General features: G+C 49.0%; 1 long non-coding RNA gene across 2 annotated transcripts; it reads right to left on the reverse strand.

Annotated features, from left to right (window-relative positions):
* Window positions 1-6287: 6287 nt before the first annotated feature.
* LOC128109809 (uncharacterized) lies at window positions 6288-22609 on the reverse strand. Of its 2 annotated transcripts, XR_008217932.1 has the most exons (4): window positions 16249-22609; window positions 13737-14248; window positions 6707-6947; window positions 6288-6580 (listed from the first exon to the last, which is right to left on the reverse strand). It is a non-coding gene; the product is annotated as an uncharacterized LOC128109809 (long non-coding RNA). The 2 variants fall into 2 exon arrangements; XR_008217931.1 differs by having other exon boundaries at window positions 6288-6947.
* Window positions 22610-23319: the final 710 nt, after the last annotated feature.

Here is a 23319-nt window from a genome sequence, read left to right on the forward strand (position 1 = left end):
ACAGCTAGCGTGGACTGCACACTGTGGCACAAATGAGAGACCCTGCCTCAAAACAAGGTAGAAGAGGAGAACTGACTCCCACAAAGTCATTCTCTGACCTTTACAGGCACACACACACTAAAAGTTTAAGAAAAGAAATGTTTAAGTTTTCCAGAAAGTAGAGTAATAATTACTGAAGGTTGGGGACAAAGGAAGTTAGGATTTAATAAGTCATAGTATATGAATGTATGGAAATAATACAATAAACTTCATTAGTATGTATCATTAATAAATTAATTAAATTTTTCATTTTTAATTAGAATATAAAGCAACAAGTTTCCTTATGGCATTTTTAACAAGCTTAGATTTGGTTGATTCTCCCCTTTAAAAGACAAAATGGGCCGAGCAGTGGTGGTGCACGCCTTTAATCCCAGCACTTGGGAGGCACAGGCAGGCGGATCTCTGTGAGTTCAAGGCCAGCCTGGTCTACAGAGTGAGTTCCAGGAAAGGCGCAAAGCTACACAGAGAAACCCTATCTTAAAAAACCAAAAAAAAAAAAAAAAAAAGATAAAATGGGCCCTTTCCAGAATTTTTTGCCAAAAATAGTTAAGTAGCTAAGAGTGTAATTATTTAATTATTGCCTGCCCTGCTCTAAAAAGAACTGGAGGCAGTTTGCTCACTACAACTAATGCCAAGGCTGTATTTTACAAACCCAAGAACAAAACGTAAAATACACACACACACACACACACACACACACACACACACACACACACACACACACATCCATTCAGCACAAGGGAAGGTAATGCCTCCTTATGGACAAGCTTCCCTTGTCCAGTTACCAAAACTAGTGACTCAGAGGGACAAAGCAGATGTGGAAGATTTCTATTTTGCTGAAGGGTTTGGCACAATGTCTCAAGAAACTGAATTTGTAATATTCTTGCATAAAGATAGTGTCACGTGCAGTAGCAATCTGTCTGCGGGACTAGAGACAGGGGCAGGGCTTACAGCCCAGCCCATGAAGCGACGCCATGTCATTAGCATGAGTCTGATGATCCCCTCCCTTCTGAAAGGGGCAGCAGATGGCTCCTGGAGAGCTTCCGTGACAACAGCTTATATTTCTATCCTGAGGCTAACTTTCTAGAACTCTTTCAGCCACACCACCTTTCCTGCTCTCCACCAACAAAGTGAGGCTCAAAAGCTGAGCGACCTCTCACATCCATGGAGTGCGTAAGTAGCTGAGGCACCAGCTCTGAAGTTTTTGCTTCTCCTCTGCTGTGAAAACACTTGAAATCCCACTACGGAGTGGCTGGTTGTAAGAAGGGGTAATCTTGACTGTCAAGAGACACACCTCAAGGCAGGTCTGTGAGGAGGCCATTTTCAGGGAGGATTGACTGAGGGGACAAGCCTCTCTTCCTGAGTACGTGGCACCTCCTGGTAGGCACCTTAGGTAAAATGAGATCCAAGGAAATTCAGTGCTATCTGCTTGCTTGATTTCCCTTCTTGGTAAGTTTATCTACGCTGATGATGATGATGTTGATGCCTGTTGTGGAATATTATTTTAAGATGTGTTACATTTGTTTACACTGTGGAACATTTGTTTAATGATGCAAAGGTGTGTCTCATTCTTTCATGTTGCATTTGTTTAACTCTGTGAAGCTGTGTTACTTTGCCTGTCTAAAACACCTGATTGGTCTAATAAAGAACTGAACGGCCAATAGCAAAGCAGAGAAAGGATAGGTGGGGCTGGTAGGCAGAGAGAATAAATAGGAGGAGAGAAAAAGATCAAGGAGAAAAGGGACCAACCACTTAGCCACACAGCCAGATGCGGAATAAGAAAAAAAGAAAAGATATACAGAAATAGAGAAAGGTAAAAGGTAGATGGGATCAATTAAGAAAAGCTGGCTAGGGGCTGGAGAGATGGCTCAGAGGTTAAGAGCACTGACTGCTCTCCCAGAGGTCCTGAGTTCAATTCCCAGCAACCACATGGTGGCTCACAACCATCTGTAATGAGATCTGGTGCCCTCTTCTGACCTGCAGTCATACATGCTGTATATATAATAAATAAATAAATCTTTTTTTTAAAAAAAAAGAAAAAAGAAAAGAAAAGCTGGCTAGAAACAAGCCAAGCTAAGGCCAGGCATTCACGAGAAAGAATAAGCCTGTGTGTGATTTATTTGGGAGCCGGGTGCTGGGCCTCCTAAAGAGCAAAGGCCAAAAGAGTAAAGAGTAATAGAACAGTCAACAACAGGTGCCATCCTCCACTTGCATTAGAATCCATCTTCTTTGGCATTCCAATACAAACCAAAGACAAATGACTCTCCAAGGCCTGCAGAGCCAGACCGAGCCACTGAGAGAGATATCCAGCAGGGTGCGCTGAGCAGAGACTGGGTTTCCAGTCTCTCTGATATGCAGCCCTACTTCCTATCATGTAAGCCAGTCCAATAAGTTCCCCTTTATAATGTTTATTCATTCTATCCATCTGTTCCTCTAGAGAACCCTAATGCCCAAGAACACAATACTTTTTAACTTGCGCTCAAAATGGCGCATGTGTGGAGGTCAGAAGACAATGTCTGGGAGTTCTTACCTTCCACTTCGTTGAGGTTGGGTCTCTCTTGATGCTTCTGCTGCTGAGCTTCCTACTCCAGAGTAGCTGCGTAAAGGCACACAGCTGTTTCTTCTGTCTTGTCCACCCATCGCCCCGTAGAAGTGATGGGGTTAGAGACAGACACCACTTTGTCTGGCCTTTTACATGGTGTAGTGATTGAGTGACGTCCTAAATAAATGTGTTGTTGACATGGGGACAGCCACATCAAAGACCTCAATGCCCATGGGAGTGGCAAAGCCTTCCTCTGGTCCATGTGTGGATATTGATATCCAGAAAATGTCCACCTTAGCTTTCTCCCCAACCCCTATGTTTATGGCCTGAAAACTCCCTATAGAGATTGCTCCCACCAAGATTAGCTAAACCTGTCTTCTTGTTCAGCTGTATGCGATAACTCTGCCTCCCTATTCAACTGTGTACAATAAATGCACTGTGATTCTGAGGTGCCGCAGGCTCTCCATCAGACCCCAGTCCACCTACTCCCAGCTTTTCTGTACATATGTCTGTCTTTTCCTCATTCCCCTGCCGTCCAGTTAGGCCAGTCCCTGAAGTTAAGACCATGGGGACATCCCAAGCAGCCCCACCCCGCAGGAAGCCTGGGTGGGCCTGGGAGCACATCAGAGGTGGGTGCTGGCTCCCACCAGACCATCTTTCCAGGTAGGTTTCCCATGGCATGGGGCCTGTTCAGCTCCATGTGACAATGTCTGTTGTGAGACCCCAGACTGCAGCCCTGCGAGACAGACTATGAGAGGATGAGCATGACACGCCCAGTGCAGAGCCACCCACTGTCTGTGATGAGCAATCTTCATAGGATTCAAGCGGATTTGGGATCCCTAAGAGACACACCTCTGGATATGTCTGGGAGCCTGCTTCCTGAGAGGGTTAACCGAGCAAGGAAGACACGCTCACATTCAGGGTGGAGTCACAGACTGAATAAAAAGGGGGTGGGGGAGCAACTGAGGGCATTCATCACCTTCTGTTTCCCGACTGCAAGTGCAATATAACCCGCTGCCTCCCTCTCTGCCACCATGATATCCCTGTGATGGGTTACACCCTCAACTGTGAACCAAAGTAAATCCTTACTTCTTTTTTATTTAACACTTATGTTTATTTGTTTTATTTTTTTTTTAAGTATGTGTGCTTGAGTTGGTCTGTACAAGTTAGCACAGGTACCCTCACAGGCTTGAAGAGGATGTCAAATCCCCTAGAGCAGAAGTAGCGGCAGGCAGCCGTGAGCTGCCTGCCATGGGTGCTGGGAACGGAACTCGGGTCTTCTGGAAGGACAATGTTGTATGCTCTTAACCACTAAGCCATCTCTCCAGCCTCCTCCTTTAAGCTGCTGTCGTCTGGCCACAGCAGCAAATAGAAAACAAAGTAACTGGTACATCATCCCAGCGTCATCTCTGATTCCGGCTGTGATAGGGAAACTCCTTGGGGAAATAGGAGAGAAACGAACACAGGACCGACAGTGTCTTGTTTTGCTGGTGCCAAGGGCTTTTTGTTTGCTTGCTTTTGTCCTTCGAAAAGATTCAAAAGCAGCTCTGCTGAAATTTCCTCATGGAGGCCAGAAATAAAGCTCACAGCCTGGCTTAGGTCTAACACAGCACCCATTTCTGAGGTCAACAGCCCCTGCCTCCCACCCACACCGGTCTTCCCAGAGCTTGGTAAAAAACAGCCAGCACAAGCCAGATAGATGGATAGAGCTAACAAAGCAAGGGGGGTGTCTAGGATGACCCCTCCCTGCTCTTCTAGCTGCCAGTGGTGCCCTCGTGCCAGCCTATCCTGGTGAGATCCCCAACACACACACAGTGACAGACACACTACCCACGCAGCAGCTACTGAGGATGAAAAAACAGAGCAAGCCCCAGAGACCAGCAGCGCCGCCTGAAAACGCGGGCAGGATGCAGAGGCACAGCGCTCTGTAAGCCCCAATGCCCCTGGCATCTGTGCCCTGCTATTTGCATAAGTAAATGGCAGCTCATTAAGAACACATTAGCAGTGTTATAACCATGTAAGGGAAGCAACCTCCTGAACTCTAAGCCACCGGAGAGTTCTCTGATTCAGTTCTACATCCTTGGAGGCACGAAGCAGGCACTATCATCTACCGACTGTCTGTCCAGCTGCACGGGAAAGAATAGACGTTTATGGAAACACAGGAGAGAATTAATAAATATTTGTTAAATGGCGAATGATAGGCCACACTCAAAAGAGCAAATCTTACTAAAAATAGGACAATGTTTGGCGCAAACTGGTTGGGGGAGGCCTTTCTCTCGGTGCCCACAGCAGGCTTGAGGACAGCGGTTACAAGACGAAGTCACGAATCAAGCTAACTGTCGCCTTTTTACACAGGTCACTACACAATGGCCCTGATTCAAGAGGTCTACGGCAGGGCTCGGGAATCCAGAGTTTAAAATACGAGTGGGGATTCTTATTTGCTGCCCTGTTGAGAACAATTTCTCTTGAGTCTTCTTACTGTGGAAATCTAACCCAGGCATCTCCTGGGAATCTGTTCAAGATGCAAAAATCTCAGACCTTTCACAGGCCAAGAGACCCCGGGGGCTAGGGATGTAGCTCAGTAAGAGAGCCTTTGACTTGCCTAGTTTATAGAAGGTGCCATGTTCAATCTCCAGTGTGAGGGAGATTGGAGGGGCACGTGGATCCTGGTGCTTCTTTGAGGGGTCTGTTAGCCTGTGAGCCAGGGGCATCCTCTGGCAACCAAGCAGTTTCCTGTCTGAGTCCCGGAACTGGGTGACCTTTCCACTGGATGTGCAGTCCTTTAGTCTCGGGTTCAAATCCCCACATCTCCAGGGCACAGATGATGTACTCAATGGCCTCCCAAGGCCTGGTCAGACTTCTAGGATTTAGAATCCCAGGACCCTTGCAGCCCGAAGCATTATGGGGCAAGTCAGCACTATGACTCAAGCTCCCCTAGCCTATTCTAACACTTGAACCCTGAACAAGGACTATCCTCAGGGACACAAACCGCAATGCTGGGAAGGACTTGAACTTCATTTTCTGCCTCAGTGCATGCCCTGCAATGTGGACAGGAAGAGAGGAAGCACGGGGCTCCTAAAGATCAACCTGGCCAGCAAGCCGAGACCATCGCACACCCATCTCCAACGCCCAGGGGCTGCCAACCACCTTGCGATTCTAAACAGGCTCCTGGGAGTTACCACTAATGCCTCTGGCCAAGTGAAATGAGGCAGGCCTGTGTCTGCCAGGGAAGCACACCAGCCGTACCTCAGGCCTCCATACCCAGCCATTAGGGTAATCACCAGTTTCCTGAAGTGCTAGCTCTCCTCACCGCCAGGCAGTGCCAAGCTCTGCTCTAAAGGATCAGGACTCGGCCAGGGAGCAGTTTCTAAATATGCAGAGACAGGAGGCAGGAAGGTTCCTGAAACCATGCAAGTGCCAATTGTAGGGTATTTTTAGCCCCAATTCCTATGGAAAGACAGCTCATGAAATCCTACTCTGTCAGCATCCCTTCCTCCCCTGTCCCGGGAGGAATGGGGTTGCCTTGGTAACCCAACAACATGGATCCACTGCTTAGGGGGACACCTGTAACCCGCCCACGGGTATCAGGAAGAGGTACCCAGGGATGTTCTCACCTGTAGACACTAGCCTCCTTTGCCTAGACAGAGCTCCCAGAGAAACCCCACCCCCACCCCCACCCCCACCCCCAAAAGGCTTAGGAGTCCAGGAAGCCCATGCTGATGTCACAGTAGGACCCAAGGGCAGACCTTGGGACTTTGGGTTTTCAAAGATGTCTAAGCCATCATGAAAACAACACACAGCGCCTGCTTCAGCTTCGGGTCTTTAAATTTTCATGAAATCTCTGCTCGCTGAAGATCAGTTCCTTGGCTTGCCGAAAGGTTAATTATTCATGTGATATGATTCCTTGGGGAATCTGGGTCAGGTGGCAAGAGGCCACGGCAGCATCCTCCTCCTCCTCCTCTTCTTCCTCCTTTTTGAAGACCTTCCTAACTAACTCTCCTTGAAAGCACCGTGGAGAGAGAGAGAGAAGCATCACCCTGAGCCCCAAGACCTCCAGCTTGTGCCTCACCTATACCGCTTCCTCACTTCTAGTAGGTACCTCGGAAGGTTCAGCCCCCAAATTACCTCCCCGTGGTCATGAATTTGCAGAGACTCAGACCGGCTGCTGGTACACTTGAGCACAGTAGGGAAATGTTCTGCAGCTCCTGCTTCCCTGAACGGCTGCGAACACCATGGCTGCTGCTGAAGCCAAGCCACTGCAGGGCCAAGCGTGAATGCAGCTGTTCGACCAGCCGGAGAAGACGTCACCACCGCCCTCCTTAGCTCCGTCGCTGTTTTGAAGACTTCGCATTGGTTGCAACCGGACCTGAGAAAATTAATGGATTATAAAACACCACCTCTTTTAATCATCTTACTCTCCCATGATGAAAATAGCTCCATTGGATTTTTTCCTAGTTTTGTAAATACTATCTGCTTATTATTTAAAAAGGAATTTAAGTAAGCAGTAGTTTTGTTTTGTTTTGTTTTGTTTAGACATGTGAGGAAAAAAGTCAGGATTGCCTAAAACCTGAACCAGGGATAGCCACAGCCTGGTTTTGGTGACCAGTCTTCACACACCCCTTCACACTATGTATGTGTATGTGTGCGTGCGTGTGTGTGTGTGTGTGTGAGAGAGAGAGAGAGAGAGAGAGAGAGAGAGAGACAGAGACAGAGACAGAGACAGAGACTTTACACGGTATTGCTTCACGTGGCCTGAGATAGTCGTGGACTCTCTGTTCCCCATGTAGAGAGTTGGTAAGAGTAGCTTACACGCTTCCCAACGACCTCCCTCCACAAGTACTGGATATCAAAACCTGAACGCTCCTCTCCACAAGTTCCTAGAGCTCACATCCAGCACAAAGAAGTTCTGTTACTCTCAGCCCTCCTCTGGCAGAGGCCCCTGACCACACCCCTGCCATTGGGGTAACATGGTTACAGTCTCTCTTCCAAATCCCAGCTAAAGTGGGCCTGTAACACTCTCTACCTGAACTCTCCCGTGAAAGCTTGGAAGTGGCCCACAGGGTCTTGCATGATCCATCCCTCTTTGTCATCTGTTCCCAGATTCCTTCTGTACTTCTGCTCTGGCCTGACTGCCCCCCACCTCCCCACCCCACCCCCGGCACTGCCATAAGCCCTCTGTACCTGCCATTCCCTCTGCTTGTTCTACCCTTGTAGGAGCCCGTTTTCGGGTTCCTCGTGGCTTTACCCAGCAGGTCCACATAGAGAGGATGATTAGGACCACAGGCTTGAGTGCAGATGTCTGAGATGGTCTGCACTTGGCTGTGCTGGGGGAGGAGGTCTTTTGATCCGCCCCTTGGCGTCTGTATAAATACCCTGGGGCAGAGATAGTCAGGGCCCATTGGAATAGGTTCCAGGCCCTCTCCAGGCTATCCTTTATTTTCTGTTTATCTCCGCAAGATTCTCCGCAATAAATCCTTCTATCTAATATTTCCTGCTGCTCACACTCAAGAAAACTCTGGGAAACTGAGGGGTTGGTGGGTAAACGCCCCACATACCCTCCTTCTAGATATCCACAAGGTTCATTTTCTCCTTCAGCTCTCCACTTCATAGCCACCTTCATAGTGAAGCCTGATTGGCCACCTGAACCTGCCCCTCCCCCTTCCCCCCAGCCTCCAGCCCCCCTTTCTCTTCCCCAGCTTCCTTTCTGTGAGGATCAACCTTCATTACCAACTTGACTGGATTGAGAATCACCTAGGAAGCCCACTCTAAATGTGGTTGGCCCCATCCCACTGGCTGCGCCCCACAGCCCTACCGCTATGCCATCTTGAAATTTCCTCCACCTAACAGCTTGGCCCATTGCTTTTGAACTTAGCATCTCTCAAATGCTCAGGGCAAGGGCAGACTGCAGCCACATCCTTCGATGGCTCACAGGGAAAAAGGAGAAATCCAGCTGAACACCAGCATGCATTTTTCTTTGCTTCCTGATGGACAGGTGCAATGTGACCGGCCACCTCACCCTCCTGCCACCGTGCCTTCTATCTTAGGGCTTTTTATTGCTGTGAATAAAGACACCATGACCACGGCAACTCTTATAAATAAAAGCATTTAATTGTGGTGGCTCGCTTACAGTTTCAGAGGTTCAAGTCCATTATCATCAGGATAGGGAGCATGGTGGCATGCAGGCAGATGTGGTGCTGCAGCTGAGAGTGCTACATCTTGACTCAGAGACAACAGGAAGTCGACCAACTGTCACACTGAGTGAGGCTTGAGAAAAGAGACCTCAAAGCCCTCCCCTGCAGTGACACACTTCCTCCAACAAGGCCACACCTCCTAATAGTGCCACTCCCTTTGGGGGCCATTTTCTTTCAAAGCACCACACCTTCGCTGCTGTGATGAACCATATCCCCTCTGACAAAATAAGACCTTTCTTTCTTCAGCTGCTCCTTATCAGGTGTTTGGTCTCAACAGTGAAGAAAGTAATACACTTACTGTATCCCTCACCTATTGCACCCTAGAAAACTCAGTGTTGGGGACTGGAGCATGCTCAGTAAGTCTATACTGAATGGATTCATCTTGACTCTCCTGGTGGAGCAGGAGTTTGAGATAGCCAGCAAGTGTCTGTTCATCTACTAAGTTCCCTCCACAGCTGCACCTTCCAGATGGAAAAGTACAAGGGCCTTGACTTGCAAGGAAAGCCACCTATCAGTGGCACGTGTTCTCTGCTCCCTGGATTCCAGGAGCAATGGGCCACTTTTCTCCAGCTGAGTTTATAGCCCATATGTTTCAGCATGGTCCCCACACAGAACCTAGGAGTATCCCACCTTGGAAGGGTCTTAAATAGGATCCTACACGAACTCGCCCAACTAAGACATTTCCTCCACATCCTTACATGGGCACAAGCCAGCCACAGTTTGGGCTGGGCCTCAGCTGTGGACTGCTGGCTGGTAATCTCATACAGTAGGCAGCCTACCCTCTAGAACAGTACCGCAGGTCACGACGCACCCATCCATGGTGTTTTCCATGCTGGGCTTTGGTTTTGCTTTGGTCCACTCTTTTCTTGCTGTATCCCAGTTCCCTCCTTTAGAGTGGGAATGTGGACTGCGCATCAATGTATACTGAAAGTCCCAGTGGGACAGTGGCCCAGAAATACCAACCTTCTTCTTAGGGACCTGAGGAGGGGGCCATAGCAGAAAGCCATTGGCTTCTTTTTCTTGTAATTGGTATGCTTTGCTTCAGTACTGATCATTATTGTATAACTGGGGTTGTCTTTGGGAGTTTTTTGGGGTGTTTGTTTGTTTGTTTGTTTGTTTGTTTTTTGAGGCAGGGTTTCTCTATTTAGTTTTGGTGCCTGTCCTAGGTCTCACTCTGTGGCCCAGGCTGGCCTCGAACTCACAGAGATCCACCTGGCTCTGCCTCCCAAGTGCTGGAATTAAAGGCGTGTACCACCATCACCCAGCTTGTTTTGCTTTTTTAACATTTGAGAGAGAAAGAGAGTTTGCACCTGTCACCTGGGCTATGTACCTGGAGGTCAGGGGACTTCTCCTTCAACCACATGGGTTCTAGAGAAGAAACTCGGGTCAGCAGTCTTTGTGGCAAATGCCTTTACCTGGTGAGCCATCTTGCCAGCCTGGAGTTGTCTTTAGAAAACTTATAATGATATATAGATATGGATAGAGGTAGAGATCGACATATGAAGATCCAACTTCCTTTGGACTTGAGCCTAGTTCTATATTTTAACCTGGGGAAAGAGGCAGCACTAGGGATGAAGTTGAGTAGACAAGAGCTTCCTTGTCCTTGCCTCGAGACCTTCTGACATCTGCCCAAATAGTCTGTCTATGAACACGCACACAGATAGACATGGACACACATACATAACACACATAAACACAGGGACACTCACAGGTACATACACAGACATAAAGACATGGATACACAGAGACAGGCGTGTATGCACACATGCACAGTAGAAATGAGAAAGAGAGGGAGGAAGAGAGAGCATTCACAACCCAGATGGCAGGAGTCTGAGTGCCAAGCTCTCTCTGGCAAAAGGCTGTCTGCCTCCTCCCCTCGCCATGTCGAGGATCAGAAATACAGAGAACAAGAAATTTCTGAATGTTGCCCTTGACCTTGCTATTAGAACTCCATGGAAGCTCACACATAGTCTAGCTGCTCCCACGGCCAGCCCACCTGTCTTCCCAAAGCTCTCTCTGTCCTTGGCCTCCCTGGAAAAGGAAGGGCCAGCCCACTCCCAAGCTTTCTGTCACCGTCTTTCCGAGAGCAGCAGCCCAGACTTTGTCAACAGCAAGGGCGGGAAGGGAATGAGACTGGGCCACCCCACTGTGCTGAATTTGTGCCATCCAACGGGCAGATGGTACCCTTAGTCCCAGGAAGAAGTGGGTGGCCAAAAGTGGACATCAGCTCCACAAGCGATTTAGTACTCTCTTCTCCCAGGGGCTGAAAGAGACAGTATTGCTGATCTAGAAAAGAATGTGGAGGTGGGAACACTGCTGAAATTCTACTAGTCATAGTATTTTAAAACCCTGGCTATGTCTTTTTGAACTACACAGAGTAATGTTGGCGTTCCACGGAGCAAGGCTAGACATTACACGTGAAGCAGGCAATCTACAAGGTAAATATTAGGATGCCATTTTACGCTGGTAATTAATTGACACTCTGAGAGGTTAGAAACTAACCTCTGGTAAAATGGCGTCTCCATGAACCCTTTACATTCCGTTGATCGTGTATGGATGGACAAACAGATGGACAGATGGCTAGATGGACAGATGAAGAGAAGTACAGACAGCTGAACTGCAGAGCCTTCCCATCCAGCTAAACTAATGCTATAGTGGCTACTTAAATGAATGTATTAGACTGACTGGTAATTAGCATCTCAGCGGTTAAGAGAAGAGGCAGGAGGAGGAAGGACCACTATTATCAGAACATGTACTCTGGAGCCAGGCTGCAGGTTCAAACCTCAGATCCACCACAGAGCAGCTGAGTAACCTTGATCTAGTAATTTACCCTCTCTGTGTTCTGGTTTTCTCATTAAAATGAGGATATTATAACTGAAAGAGTTATTGGGAACATAATTTTATAAAGCAATATGCTTATCACTTACTGTGATGATTAATGTTGCCAACATCACAGAATCTGATATCACCTAGGAGATGCCTGAAGACAGACCTAAGTCCCACCTGGGTGGGATTATTTGGCCTCTGAGCATGCCTGTGGGGAATTATAGGCTACCGTGGCAAGATTCTGTCTCAAAAAGGGGGGGGGGGGTAGAGAGATTGCCCAGCAGTTAAGATTGCTTTTCCAGAAAACCCTGTTCAATCCCAGCACCCACATGGTGGTTCACAACCATCTGTAACTCCAGTTCTAGGAGCTCTGATGGCCAGGCACACACATGATACATAGATATAGACATACATGCAGGCAAAACACCTACACACATCGAATAAAATTTAAAGCCTGATGTGGTGGTGCACGCCTTTAATCCCAGCAAATGGGAGACAGAGGCAGGCATATCTCTGTGATCTCAGGGGCAGCCTGATCTATATAGCAATTTTCAGGACTGCCAGGACTACATAAGAAGACTCTGTCTCAGAAAAAGAAAGTGGAAGGGATGTATTTGTTGGACTGGCTTACATGATTGGAGTTGCTCATTTCAATAATGTCATACATTCACACACTGGGAAGTAGAAAACATGGTAGCTACCAAATCAGAAAGCCAGACATCTCAGCTGTCTGGTCTAGTACTGAAGATCCGGAAGCTTCCTGGAAAGCCACTATGGTAAGTTCACATTGAAAGGCTGAAAGACCCAAAGTCTAATGTCTCCAGGAAGCAGCCATATATACATTCAGTCAGACAGAAAGGGGGCCTGCAGGCCCGCATACTGCCTTCCTCAAATATCCTTTCATCCACCAGACTTTTGGATGGGGCCTTTCTTCCCCAGTCTCTGTCCCATCTGTCAGTCCTGTCTGGAGATGTCCCTACAAACACACAAAGGTGTTTCACCAATCCTTGTTAACTCGATCAACAGTTGAGACCCAGCATCACAATGGAAAAGGATGGATCTGCCTCACTTTCAGACTGCTTTGTGTATTTGTTGGATGGATGGATGAATGGATGGATGGATGGATGGATGGATGGATGGATGGATGGATGAGTTATTGGTTATCACAGTACTCAAGGATCCTTATGCAAAGAGAAGAAATCTCTCACAGAATTCAAAAGTTTACTTCTGAAGACCTTCTCAAAACCTTAAGTTCTAACCTGGAAACCTTTCAGAAATTGGCATTTCAAGATTTTAGAGCAAAACCAAAATGTATGCAGTAGAGCATCCTAAGAATGAGTTCCACAGAAAACTGTGTGAACGTTCTCCTGAGTGGGGTCAAGACTGAACAAGCCAGCATTGGCCCAGAGCACAGACAGCTGCCAAATTTGTTTATTGCAAGCCAGAAGAGATGTTCTAAATGGACCTCAGAGCAGCAGGTAGAGGGGTGTGACCTATAAGCCACAGTCTGGTTCCCCTCAGCCAACATGCAGAAAGGACTTGGATTTGTGTCTCATCCACAATCACATGCATCTATTTGGAGACTGTTTCCATGAAACATCCCATTTGGTTCTTAGAACAAACATGACCCAGAGAGAATGAGCCAGCACCCCAAGATCATTCATTAGTGAAGACAGAGCTTGGATTTTGCCCTGAGTGTCTTAGATAGGCAGATTGCCAAGCCAGCAGGGCATTCTCAGATTTTCTCCATCATCCCTCACTTCATACCTCTTAGTTCTTGTCATTTAATAATAATTATGAACATGATTTTCTTTATGTTTTCAACTGGAGCTAGTAAGTAGCAGAGACATCACATAACTTTTTTTAAAAAATATATTTTAAAGACTGTGTTTCTCAATGTAGCCCAGGCTGTCCTGGACCTCACTCTGTAGACCAGGCAGTTCTCAAACTCACAAAGATCCACCTGCCCCTGCCACCTGAGCGCTGGATTAAAGACATGCGTATGGACGTTCACCACTTCTTCACAGAACGGACTCTACATTCTTCGAGAGCTCCAGACGTGCCACAGAGGCAGGGTCTCACAGGAGCAGCCACGCTCCATAGAGCAGCAGAATGGTGAGCAACCAAATCCTACTTACAGTGTGGACAGAAGACGTGAGGAGGTGACTCTGGGGACCTCAGGGGCTTGCAGAAGTTAAATTTGGAGACCGCAGACTCTGTTCTGCAGGGGAGAGGCTTCTTCGGGTTGTCACAGCGCATCAACCCCATGGGACTGGAGAGTTGATGAAGAAGCATCCCCCATGTGCGATGCTCCGTGTGGGGTGCTTTGCACTGGGGCCATGACACTGATGGAGAAGGTAAAGGATAGTGTTCCAAGCTGTTGGGAGAATGCAAAGTGCTCACCAAAGCCAGAGCTTTACTCTGGTCATCACGGGTAGGAGGTAGGAGATGTGAGACTGAAAGCATTGTCAGGGGCTGATGCCAACAAGCACCAAGTGCCTCACTGAGGGATGTGTGAGCTTACCCACAGCCCTGGGAACCCCAGGAGGCAATGGGATAGAAGTGGCCCACAGACACTCGAGACCTCGTCTGTCCTGGTTGCATCCATCTCCTGCCCTGTTTCAGGTACCTGGAATAGTATCTGGCACATCTGTGAAAGAAGGTGGGAGAAGGGAGGAAGGGGTGGGAGGGAGGGAGACAGAGAAAGGAAGGGAGACCTGAGTAGATTTGCAGTGGAGAATGTGCTCAAATGCAGAGGGCAGAGGGAAAGCAATCAGGACTCCCTGATAGGAAGTCACAGCGGGAGCCCAGGTGAGAACCTGCAAGTGATACCTGAGGAGGAGAAGACACAACCAATTAGCAAGAAGAGTGGGCTCAGAGGGATATGCTGAGCAATGGAATACAGTGTCCAGAGAGTTACCAGATGCTTCGCATGGACCCTTCTCACAGGACATTTGGGAGGAGAAAGCTTTGGGACTTGGAGCTGCATGATACTCCAGACCCACTCCCAGAGAAGGAGAATGGAATTACATCCTCCAATAATAGATGTTTGGGGAGGAGCTAGAGGGTGGTGGAAGGAGGTGGGATAAACGAGGACCTCCTCACTACAGCCCCTGCAGTGATCTGACAACCTGAGGCAACTCTGCCCCACCCCCCTGCTCACCACGAGTCCAGCCCCTCACCTCAGGCATGTACCCCCTGCAGACAGCAGCAGCCTGAAGAAGGAAGGAAGCCAGGAAACAAGGGAGCTACCACTGGTGGGCAGCAGCATGCAGTGCCAAGCTGGGGGCTGCTGGCAGCCGCTGAGGCGTCAGGGAACACAGGAGACTGGGGAGGGCCCGTCTCGTTCCCCGTGGAAGGCTACAGGGAGACTCTCCAGCAGCCTCAGGGCTAAGGCTTTCAGGACTGCGACGGATTTCGTGGGGAGAAGAGCCAGGGAGACTCATTTTCCCATGTATAGGCATGATTGTTAGGTTTTGTGTGGCGACATCATTACCTTGGCGTTTCCTCTACCCTGCTCCAAAGACTTTGAAAGAGTTGGGGAGCAGTCAGAGGAGCCTCCTGAAAAGAGATCTTTGTGTTTGTGTCCCAGCCCTGACCCCACACCACCAGCCTCTAGGGATGCAGACTCGGGTCCCTAAGCCCGGGCAGAGCCATGAGGTAGGCCAAAGGACATAAACACATCATTCCTTCTGAAAACCAGCCCAGTGGATGACAGTCTACAGCCCATAGCACTCTGAAAAACTGAAATATGCCCCCCTACTGCTGGCTTCTCTCGAAGGGGCCATGCAAAGGTCAACAAGTTAACCTTCCCGTGGTGTAGAGAAAGCCCAGGATGAGGAATGGGCCCCTCACCCAGAGGCACAGGAGGAGCCCAGGAGCCCAAAGATAAACCCAAGGGGAAGGTCTCTGTAGGGCTGGTGTCATTCACAAACAACCCACACCACGTGATCTGCTCACATAGCTCTGAGTTTGAAATGGACGTGTTTATTGAGCATGTACTGTGGGCCAGGCCCTGTACTAGATACCGACAATTCAAAGATGACTGTGGTGTGGTCTATGCTTTCAAAAACTTCATAATTCACTGGGAAAGCTGACAGGAAGCCAGAGCCTTAGAACGAGTAAGACCATTTTAAGGGGTTAGTAGGATCCAGTCACTTGCTCTCACCAGCACTTGGTGGGGTGATTGGGGGTGCTGGGGAGGTGTCTCAGGTCACTCTGTAGGTGAGGGAGTTTGGGGGATTGGGGGGCATCTTAGCTCACTCTGTAGGTGAGGGGGATTTGGGGGGCTGGGGAGCGTCTTAGCTCACTCTGTAGATGGGGGGTTGGGGGGCGTCTTAGCTCACTCTGTAGATGGGGTTGGGGGGCTAGGGGGCATCTTAACTCACTCTGTAGATGGGGTTTGGAGGGGTTGGGGCATCTCAGCTCACTCTGTAGATGGGGGGTTGGGGGGGTTGGGGGGCGTCTTAGCTCACTCTGTAGATGGGGGATTTGGGGGGTTGGGAAACATCTTAGCTCACTCTGTAGATAGGGCTTGGAGGGGTTGGGGCGTCTCAGCTCACTCTGTAGATGGGGGGTTGGGGGGGTTGGGGAAGTCTTACCTCACTCTGTACATGAGGAAACTGCAGTTGCAATGGTTGAGTCACTCACCTCCACAGCCACACTAGCGAGAGAGACTTCCGTGACACTGGGAAACGGGTTCACACGGTCTCTTCTGAATATCTCTACTCGCTGGGAGCTTGGTATCCACCAGTATGTGGGCAACAAAAGCAGAAGTCAGGTAAACGGCCTGGATGCAAACTCAAGTCAGAAACCAAAGACCTTTCCAGAAAAGACCCTGTGACACCTTGTATGGAATGAAGGTTCCTCTCTGTGAGGTTGTCTTCCCCAGGAGACTCACGCCAGCCACTGCAGACAAGGCCAAAAAAAGACTGTGGATGCCACCTGCCTTCTAAGTCACAAAGGACTCTGCCAGTAGTCCAGCTACTATCTATGTCCTGAGCCTTAACAATAATAGCATCTTGGGCAAATGTAACTGGGCTCAAATATGCCACATGGGCTCAGGAGGGGGAGGGGCTGCCACCGAACCAGGAGGAAGGGGTCTGCAGATAGGAAAGTGTAGTAATTGGCCCCCTAATCTCATAGGGAGTGGCACTATTAGAAAGTGTGGCTTTGTTGGATGGATATGGCCTTGTTGGAGGAAGTGTGTCACTGTGGGGGTGGGGGAGCTTTGAGTTTTCTTATGCCCAGTGTCTCAGTTGACTTCCTTTTGCCTGAATGATGTAGGACTCTCAGTTTCTCCTCCAGCACCACATCTGCCTGCACACTGCCATGCTTCCCGCCACGATGATAATAGACTGAACCTCTGAAACTATAAGCCACCACCTCAATTAAATGTTTTGCTTTATAAGAGTTGCCATGGTCATGGTGTCTCTTCACAGTGACAGAAACCCAAACTAAGACAGAAGGGCTGAGTTCCTGTCTCTAGAACACACACTTTGGTGACTGTCGTTGGTATGGCTGACAAATCAGGCCCCACTAGGTCAAGCCCCCGGCCCACAGGAAGCCCTGCAGCACTGCTTGAATGAATGAGGGGTGAACGGAGCTGAAAGGCATCAAAGCTGTAACTATCTAAAGAAATGCAGAGACCAAGCCCTTCTTCCTCCCTCCCCAGAACATTCTACCCATCCTCCGAGGGAACAGGGGCCGCAAGAGAAGGCTGTCTGGGGTCCTCCACTTATTAACTACTGTAACCTGTGCCTTAGTGTCCTCAGCTGTAAAATGGAGTGCATGGCATTGTGAGAACTGAGTGAATACTTGTGAAGTACCTGGCATATGCAAAGCGCTATCTGCTTATTTAGTTAAGGAAAACTGGCCTCCATCCAGGTCACTGGTCTGTGTGCAGGGCCCATTTTCTCTTCTGCTGTTTCAATGCAATTGTACAGCACAATACACGCCAGAGAGAATGGAGAGGAATTACCTTGTCAGAGCTTCAAGCCCCCTTCTCTGTCCCCAGACTCCACCTAACCTCCAATATCCTGATCCATCCACCTGCTCTCTCTTAAGTGATCATGAGCTCTCTCCCAGTTCTAGGCTTTGAGCCCCAGTAGCCACGGACCAAGCTTCCAAGAACGCACACCCAGAAGCTGGGCTACTGACTCTGGGTCCAGATTTGGGGAGGACTAAGGTTACATGCTTGGTCTGAAACAGCACTACACGTGCGGGAAGCAGTGCCACCCAGTGGCAATTTTAGGAACTGGCGGCAGAGACCAGAGGCACCCAGCGCACCCTGGTGGACTAAAGAAAAAAGAAAAAAAGTAAATGGTTCAGTTTGGAAAGCAATGGGCAGAGCTATATGAGTTCTTTTTCTCTGGGTGAGTTGGACACTCCTTACTCCAAGCTCTCCTTCTCTAGAAGAATGTCCTGCCTGGGGCTATGGCTCCTTCTCTTAAGATCTACCATGGTTCCCTACACCGAGCATATACAGCCATGGGGAATAGCATCCAAGACCCATTGTATGTAGCCCATTGTGTTTCCACTGTGCAGTCTAGTGGGAGGGAGAGAGAGAAGACAAAGTGAAAACCTACTCAGCTTCGTTCCTAGCAGGGCTGTAAGCCTCAAAGGACTGAAGAACAAAACTATCATTATCCAAATGCTCTGATTCATAATAACCTTAGCAGCCATGTGGTTAGAATTTTATGAATCTTAAATGCCCCCCAAAGCCATGGACTGACAGCCTCATTGCCAGTGAGGGACAGTACCAGGAGGTGGGAGACTCTTTAGGAGGGGGGACCCAGGGGAAGGAAGTTAGGTCACAGGGGTTGTGACCACAGTCATATTCTATCTATCTATCTATCTATCTATCTATCTATCTATCTATCTATCTCTATCTCTATCTCTCTCCTCCTTTCCTCCTTCCCTCCCTCTCTCCAGCTGCCATGAACTGCCATGAGGAAAACAGTTTTGCTCTGCCTAGTCTCCCCCGACTGTGACATTCTGCCTCCCTACAGGCCCAAAACAATGAGGTCAGGTAACAATAAACGTCAACCTCTTCTCGTAAGTAGTTTGTGTCACATAGTCCTGACTATTACATAGTCCTCAAACAAGACCATTTATGTGTGCTCCCTTCCCTCCTCCAACACACAGCCGAGATCCAGATACTCAAAGTTCCAAATAGGAAATTTCAATAATCTTAAGAATTTTAATATATAAAATTTAGATGAGAGCCAATTCTTTAGAATAAACATTGTAATTCCCAGATTCAGTGTGAAGGAGAAATCTAAGGCCCTGGCCCACCTCTGAGGAATCAGAGAGCACTGTGATACCCCTGACAGCCCAGCATCTATTCAGACGAACACCTCCATCCATCCAGAGAGTGGTATTCCTTGTACAAAGCTGTGTGCTCCATTTTAGACTCAGGCCCCTGATACTGGCCATGGCTCATGAAAGCAAAACTGTCCCCACTTCCAAGTCCAGGACCTGGAGCCTTAAGACAGAATGAAAATTGTCATCATGGTGGGGGACAGAAGTAAGAAACAACCCTAACTGTAAACCTTACTTACTGTGTAGTAGTTGGAATGAAAATGGCCCCCATTGGCTCATAGGGAGCGGCACTATTAGGAGGTGTGGCCTTGTTGGAGGAGGTGTGTCCCTGGGAGTTTCAGATACTCAAGCCAGGCCCAATGTCGCTCTCTCTTCCTGCTGCCTGCCTATCCAGATGTAGAACTCTCAGCTCCTTCTCCAGCACCATGTCTGCCTGCACACCACCATGCTTCCCACCATGACGACAATGGACTAAACCGCTGAACCTGTAAGCCAGCTCCAATGAAATGTTTTCCCTTGTAAGAGTTGTCATAGTCCACCCTGTATGGGTCTGAACTAGGTCCTCTGCATATGCCTTTTGGGTTGTGTAGCTTGGCGTTCTTATGGGACTCACAACAATGGGAGTGGGAGGTGTCTCTGGCTCTTTGGCCTGAGCTTGGGACCCTTTTCCTCCTAATGGTTTGCCTTGTTCAGTCTTGATATGAGGGTTTGTGCCCAGTCTTATTATATCTTATATTAGGCCATGTTCGGTAGATATCCCTGAGAGGCCTGCTCTCTCTCTCTCTCTCTCTCTCTCTCTCTCTCTCTCTCTCTCTCTCTCCCTCTCTCAAGGGAAACAGAAAAGGAGTTGATCTGAGGGAGAGGGAAGGTGGGGGGAGCAGATGGAAGGAATGGGAAGGGAGACTGCTGTATGAGAGAAGAATAAAAGTTAAATAAATAAGAAAGAAGAGTTGTCATGGTCATGGTGTCTATTCACAGTAATAAAACCCTAACTAAGATATACTGCCTACATACTAGGGATACAGCAGCCATAGGCGTGAGGACTTAGGCAGGATGGCTGTTTGAGATTTCAGTTTCCTTCATTAACATATCTTCTGAAAGTCCCCTCTGGTACTCTGCCCTGTGCGGGTCCTGTTGGTTCTTCTCTCTTCCATCTTTTACCCAGGGGTTCACACTCACTGGCCCAGTCTGTGCATCTCTTCCACACAGCGGTTATGTCTAATGTGTTTTCCCCTCAAATCCCAGGCTACTGTGAAAAATCTATTTCTTCGGTGATGTTTTCTGCGGGCCAGATCCTGGATAGACATCTGAATGACCCAAGCCCAGCCCCAGTGGAGATGGACCACTAAGCATGTGGATTCCTGGCAGACAAATCACATTACTCTGAAATCTGTCCCCATCCTGTTAAGAGTTCCCAGGCCTGGGACTCTGGTCAGGCTGGCAGGATCCATTTCAAATTAACATCTCTATGATGGTCCTATTCTGTCTTAAGTCCAGTGATAGACTTGGAAATGTCAATGGTAAGATGGGAAGCTCCAGAACTCCAACTCCATCCCTGAGCACCTCCCCTGCCCTTCTGTCCCAAAGAGGGAGAGGACTTTTGTTGTGGGATAATCTTTCTGTACACTGTAAAGATGTGTCTTTGCCAAGGCGCCTTCTGATTGGTTTGATAAAGAGCTGAATGGCCAATAGCTAGGCAGGAGAGAATAGGCGGGACTTCCAGGGAGACAGAGGAACTGGAGATGAATCTAGGCACACTAGAGAGACGCCTGTGAGACACTGAAGAAGTTGGACATACAGTACAGAGGAGAGGTAACCGAGTCACATGGCAGAACACAGATTAATAGGAACAGGTTAATTTAAGTTATAAGAGCTAGCTGGGAACAAGCCTAAGTTAAGGCCAAGCTTTTATAACTAATAAATCTCCATGTCATCATTTGCGAGCTGGAGGCCCAAAGGCTGGTTAGGGTGCAGGACACATATTAGACTATATTTGCGGGTGGCTATAGCTGCTGTGTATAGAGCTGGGCCAGGACAGGGTTGGCCAGGCACTTTGCCCCATTCATGTGGCAGATTCTACTTGATGGTGGGCTCAGGCACCCTCTACTGTCCTCCCATGTGGCTGATCAGGACACACACAAGAACAGCAGAGGTTTGGGGAGAATGAAACCCCCAGGCTGTGTCCAGGTGAACCCAGTTCTCCATAAGGGGCTTATGGAGGCAGGTGAAACATGCTTAGCTTCTACTAAACGTACCTCTGCTTTCTTCCCTGTTCTTCCTGTAAGTTTCTCTTAGAGCCTAAGAGTAGTGGTTGCTAGGGCAGAGATCTGTCTGGGTCCCCTGGCTATAGCATATGTATGTGGCCCTCAGTGAGGCCACTGATTTGGTGAAAATTCTTTCATCCAGGAGAAATAGTTCAGCAGGAAGGCTGGACCATACTGTGACTGAGGCAGGAGCTAGAGTAAAGATCTGAGGGAATCAGGAAATGCTTCAGAAAAAGCCAAGGGTAAGACTGGCCTTGAGGCACAGGTAAGACTCCATAGTGATCTGGAGATCTGGGACATGTATTAAAGTAGAACTCAGGAACGTTTGGAGAGGAGTAAAGTCTAGCTTTGCTCACTGTGTGGATAAGGACATTGACGAAACAGTCCAGACTGTTGGATATAATATACAGAGTAAGATCCTAGGATGCTGAGTAGAGACAACACCTACAGGTGAGGTCTTAGGATGCTGAGTAGAGATAAGTACAGGTGAGGTCCTAGGGTGTTGAGTAGAGACAATATCTACAGGTGAGGTCCTAGGATGCTGAGTAGAGATGATACCTGGGGGTCATGGAAAACTATTGAACAGGGGAGGGCACCATCCAGGAGCAGAGTTTGGACTCCAGAAAGAAGAATCTGGCAGGTGTGTACAGGATGGATTGGAGACAAACAAGACCAGTTCAGAGGCCAGGACAATAACCAGGCAACAGAATGAGAGAGTGGAGTCCTGGGAAAGGATAGAGAACCCAGGTGGACAGAGAGCACAGAACCTGGAAGACCAGAACTGTGAGGGAGAGAGACACTGCCCTGGGGGCGAAGTGTTCAAGATTGCTCTGCAGAAAGGTCTCCAGGAAAATGGGCACCTTCTGCAGAATTAGGGAAGTTAAGGAAGGCAGAGTTGAGAAAGATGAGTTTGGCTGCCTGCCCCAGCCCTCTCTGCCTCACCTCCTACCGCTGCTCCCGGAACATTCTGTCCATCAGGTAGTGCCCTATGTGGCTTCTGTCAATACTGAGAGCATCCTTCTTCCAGTGGCCCGGCTGTTTCTCACCTGGCTGACTCTCAGCTGTTATTTGGTTCTCAGCTCCGGCCTCTCCTTCTGGAAGTGGTCCTGAGCCCTGCCCTGCCCTAGGCTCAGTGGGAAGCTCCTCCTTCCCCCCTCTCACATGACTGCACCCTGACGATGTGCCGGGCAGGTAGCAGTGACTGCTGCAAAGCTGTTCTCCATGAAGAGCAGAGTTCTATTTATCCGACAGGGATGCAACAAGGTTTGTTGAGCGCCTACTACGTTTCAACTCCCAGATACAGAAAATGCTGTAGGGTACAAACACAGTCCCTGTTCCCAAGGGGTGTGTGTGACTAAGGAGGAAAGGAAGTAGCCAGGCAACAGAGACTGTCCATATCCTGAAGGCCATCTCTTCCCCTTATCACTCGGGCGCACTCTCTCTTTCTTTCCCTCCCTCCCTCCCTTCCTCCCTCCTCCCCACTTCATCCCTCCTTCCCCCCTCCCTCCGTCCTCCCTGCCCCTCTCAGACAGAGTAGATGCTACACAATGCTAATGCAGCTAAGAGAGGACCTGATGGTTTTGAAGTCTGGAAGGCAGCTGGGAAGTGAGGGCTGGATGTCAGGAGCGATGACTACAAACAGGAGCTTTCTGGAAATCTACCCACTCGGCTTTAAGTGCCATTAAACCTGACACAGAAAGTACACAGAAAGAGGGGGCTTGGAGCTCATAGAGAGCAGGGCGTGTCCCTCCCCCCGGGCTTGCCCCTCCCCCCGGGCTTGCCCCTCCCCCCGGGCTTGCCCCTCCCCCCGGGCTTGCCCCTCCCCTCGGGCTTGCCCCTCCCCTCAGGCTTGCCCACCCCACCCCACCCCCGGCTTGCCCCACCCCTACACCAACCCCACTGGAGATTCACAAAAGACATACCCTCAGCCCAGGAAGCTGCTCCCACTCAGAACATATCCTGCTTAAGGAATGAGGACACCAGCCCACCTGCTCCCTACAGCCCTCCCTGGAGCAGTGATGCTGAAGCTATGGAATGTTCCTGTTCCAGGCAGCATCAGAGAACATGGGGAGGAGATAGCTCGTCGCTGTGCACCATTGCAGACAGCAAATCATACATCTGTGTTCCAGCTCAC

This window comes from Peromyscus californicus, unplaced genomic scaffold (assembly GCF_007827085.1).
Source record: "Peromyscus californicus insignis strain IS unplaced genomic scaffold, ASM782708v3 Scaffold_14__1_contigs__length_90479793_seg_2, whole genome shotgun sequence".
In the NCBI taxonomy this organism is placed as follows: domain Eukaryota; kingdom Metazoa; phylum Chordata; class Mammalia; order Rodentia; family Cricetidae; genus Peromyscus; species Peromyscus californicus.